General features: G+C 37.4%; 1 pseudogene; it reads right to left on the reverse strand.

Annotated features, from left to right (window-relative positions):
* Positions 1–4,305, reverse strand: part of LOC109238028 — a 14,270-nt pseudogene extending 9,965 nt beyond the window's left edge.
* Between the last annotated feature and the right edge of the window lie 324 nt (positions 4,306–4,629).

Genomic DNA, 4,629 nt, shown 5'->3' on the forward strand with positions numbered 1-4,629 from the left:
CTCAAAACGTCAATAAAATATTATTTCAGTTTTCAAATCTTAGAAAAACGGCTGAGTTTGCAAAAGAGTATTAAAACCTTGGACCGAGATCAAATAATATGCAAAGTAATGCGAAAACAGTGATATCAATCCCTGAAGGATTCACATAGTTGGCACGAAGCCCAAACATGGCAATCAACCCAAATTATGATGATAACAAGTAGTTTCAGTCAAATACGTAGTAATTTCATCAATCGGGACGAACCAAGTCACAATCCCCAACGGTGCTCTACCCCACGCTCGCTATCCGGCGTGCAAGTCACCTCAATACAGCACTATGATGTGCAAATCCGGGGTTTCAAACCCTCAGGATATCATTTACAATCATTACTCACCTTGAACCGGTGAAATCTCTAGCTCGCGATGCCTTTGCCCCTCAAATCGGCCTCCACGCGCGTCGAATCTAACCAAAATCAGAGCGAATACATCACAATATGCTAAGGGAACAATACCCAATCGAAAACAATCGAAAAATAGCAAAGATCTCGAAACTAGCAAAACGCGAGCCCCGGGCCCACTTCTCGAAAAATTACAAAATTCACATCATCGGATTCCTTATCTCGCCACGAGTCTAACCATACAAAAATTATCCAATTCCCATAACATTTCGACCCTCAAATCTATGATTCTATCCAAGAGGGTTTTCTATACTTTCCAACAAAATCCGCGGATTAAACACCAAAACTAGTGATAGATTCAAGTTATACAACCAAAATTGAGTTAAGAATACTTACCCCGTTGTTCTCTCCAAAATCTCCCGAAAAATCGCCTTATCCGAGCTCCAAATCGTCAAAAATGGCAAATGGGACGAAGTTTGGACTTTATTCTGCTGCCCAGGGATTTGTCCTTCGCGTTCGCCGTCCTCCTCTCGCGTTCGCGGAGAACAAAGTTCCAAAAATTCATTTTCCAAACTCTGCTCGGACAGCCTCTAATGTAATGGTCATAACTTTTTACACACAACTTCAAATGACTATTATAATATGTTTATGGAAACTAGATTCAAATAGCTACAACTTTTGTTTTTGAATCATCTCCAAATTCACTGTAGATTGAGAGATACGGGCCTCCAAAGTAAGACCTGCACAACATAATTGCCTCTTCTTCGCGAACGCGAGGCTCTCTTCGCGAACGCGAAGAACAAAACCCCAGAAGCCAAATCCTTCTTCGCGAACGCGAAGTGACCCTCGCGAACGCGAAGAACAATACCAGATACCAGCTTCAGCCATTGCAAAACAGCCCGAAATGATCCGAAACCACCCCGAAACACACCCGAGGCCCCCGGGACCTCAACCAAACACGCCAACATATCCCATAACATTATTCAAACTTGTTCCAACCTTCGGAATGCTCAAAACAACATTAAAACACCAAATTTGCATCGGATTCATGCCTAACAATTTCAAGAACTTCCAAATTCCATTTTTGATCAAAAACCCAACCAAACCACGTCCGAATGACATGAAATTTTGCAGACAAGTCCAAAATGACATAACGAAGCTATAGCAACTCTCGGAATTCCATTCCGACCCTCGGATCAAAATCTCACCTATCAACCGGAATTCGCCAAAATACTAACTTCGCCAATTCAAGCCTAATTCTACACCGGACCTCCAAAATCAATTCCGATCACACTCCTAAGTCACAAATCACCTCCCGAAGCTAACCGAATCACCGGAAATCACCTCCGAGCTCTCTAAGTCATAAGTCAACGTCCGGTTGACTTTTTCCAACTTAAGTCTTCCTTAAAGAGACTAAGTGTCTCATTTCTTATCAAAACCAATCCAAATCAACTCTAACACACCAAATACGATAACGAAACATGAAGAAGCATAAAATGGGGGAAACGGAGCGGTAACTCATGAGACGACGGGTCGGGTCGTCACAACATGCATCTCTAAAAGTTAAATGGTCCTGATTGTTGATTCTGCGTAAATCCTCATAACACTTAGGTCCTTTAATTACATTCAACAACATTCGAAGGTAATATTGCTCTCCACTTTCAAGAGGTACAAAGAATATTCTCCCTATTGAAAATGCAGAATTTTTTTTTTCCCACTTTTTTTGTTTTTTATTCCACACAAACTTAAGAGGAAATTCTGCATATGTTAATTCTCTTGCTTCTTCATATGTATTATTTGCCTCAAACCAGCTTAAAAACTTTGATTCCTTCACACTTTGTCTATTGGCAACATCATCAATTGGATCATCATCAGAGAAAATAACTGTTTGTTCATTTGGTAGATGAAAGGAAAGTCTTTCTACCGAAGGTTCTCTATGTTGAATTGGAAATTTAAAAATTCTCCAAGTAGCTTCACACGGTGATATGTATCGACAATCATAATACATTTTTATTTCATCAATAGCCGATGAGTCTTCCTCATGCACACTTTGAGAAAAAGCTGCTGTTACACGATCATGACCCTTATTAACGTACTTAAATAAGTACTTGATTGATCGAGATTGATTGCACCATTCAACATTTATATGTGCGCCATACTTCAACAATAAATACCTATTGTGTGGCACCACGTACCTGTTATCCAATTCAATACCTTCTTTCTGGATAGTTCTACCATTGTCCCTTCTTTTATATATAGGATATCCATCTTCATCGATTGTGGTAGTTTCTACAAACTTCTTTGGAAAGTGTTTTGTACATCTACCATTACGCATGCAAGGAGACGATTTTCTAGCAGAACCGCACGGGCCATGCATCATGAAATTCTTCACGGCCTTATAATAATACGAATCGACCGATTCATCTGGTATTTCTGCTGAAATTATTTGATCTATATCTCCAACATTTGGATATTTTTTATGAAGAAAGAGCAATATGTGTGCATGAGGCAACCCCCGTTTTTGGAATTCTATAGTATATATCACTGCAAAAAATAATAATTTGCGATTGGGGTAAGTGGTTGTAATTTATATGTAAGACAAAATGCTTTATTAAATTAGATTATAAATATGATAAGAATTTATTAAAAAAGTTTAATTATATACCTGATTTAACTGATCCAAAAATTTGTTTCTCTTTCAAATCCTTTATTAAACGATCCAATTTGATTTTGAACACCCTAGATAAAATGTCTGGGTGATCTTCTAGTTGCAAGCCCGTGCTCTTTACAAATCTACTAATTTCAGGCCACTTTGGGTTGCAAGTAAATGTGATGAAGAGATTTGGATATCCGGCCCACTTGCAGATTGCCATAGCATCTTGATAAATTTTGAATCATGTATCTTGCACCCCCTGTGAAGCTGGATGAAAGAATTACCCTTTTATCTTGAGAAGAAGGATTTATCTCTCCATGTAAAACTGCATCTTCTAATCCTTTATACATATGAGCTCGCAATTGTTTTTGATGAGTTCTGATATACTTCAACCTAGACGATTCAACCATTGTAAATCCATCGACCAAGAATTGTTGAAATAATCGTCTTGAGTTCACAATTGTTGGTACTTCGCCATTCCTTTCTTGAATTTTGTATGCGAAATATTCACGCATGCTAACAAAATGCCTTCCTCCACTTGATTCGTCATTTCCATTTAAAGGAATGTCTTCCCTATAACCATCTTCACCTAATGGAACTAATAAAGGATATTGAAGACCTAAATAGGCAGCATTCAACTCATTTATCCTTTGTAGATGTCCAGATTGTGTTTCAACGATGATGTCTCGGTCACATCTAGATACATCAAAATCTCCAACTACCAAAGCAGCAACCTCGGAAATTGTTGGTAAGTTGTATCTTCTTCCATCATAGTTACGTTTTCCTATCAATCTGAGTCTAAACTTGGAGTGACTATCTTCCTGAAATTTGTCTCTCACCATTCTAAATGACTTTGTCAAAACATTCTGCTCATCAAGCATTTGTTTCAGATCTTGAACAATTTCAGCATGAAGTTGGTTTATTCTATCACCACGACTGCATAAAAATAGGTTTTATAAAATTGGTCTAACTTTTGTTTTTGTTAGATTATTCATGCATATATAAATTTGGAATAATTAAATACTAACCCCAGTGCATGAATTCTATTCTGAACTTCGTTTTCTGTATCGTATATATATAATTGTGCAAACTTGGGAGTGGATCCTTCAGGAGGCAATAAACTCCCGATTTGATGATAGTTTTGTCCAGATAATTTGAATGTTCTTGGCCCCTTTGTTTGGTTGACAGAAGCATCAACTTTTCCTCCCATTGAGGTAAATGAAAACATTGAGTTATAACTTCTAATATTATCTCTGAAATGGTTACTTTTTGGACCTAGATAAAAGTATTTGTTGGTTAATAAATAATTATTCATATATTGCAGATACAATTGAAGTATGGTAAAAGTAGATTTTCTTGTTACCTGATCCGAATAATAAGTTTTTTAAAATTGTGGGAGGTTCTTTTGGCTTTGGTAAGAGTATCTTTCCATGATTACAACACAAAGAAAACTCTGGTTTTTTAGCTTTGATTTTCTTGTTGATTCTTTCTTCGTACCAGAAGTAAGCACCACAGTGTTCACATTCATATGTAGGAAATTCGTGAATTGAAGCAACAATTGGACTCCCAATACGGAACATTTGTTAAGATGCAGAAATT

Source organism: Nicotiana attenuata, unplaced genomic scaffold (assembly GCF_001879085.1).
Source record: "Nicotiana attenuata strain UT unplaced genomic scaffold, NIATTr2, whole genome shotgun sequence".
Lineage (NCBI taxonomy): Eukaryota > Viridiplantae > Streptophyta > Magnoliopsida > Solanales > Solanaceae > Nicotiana > Nicotiana attenuata.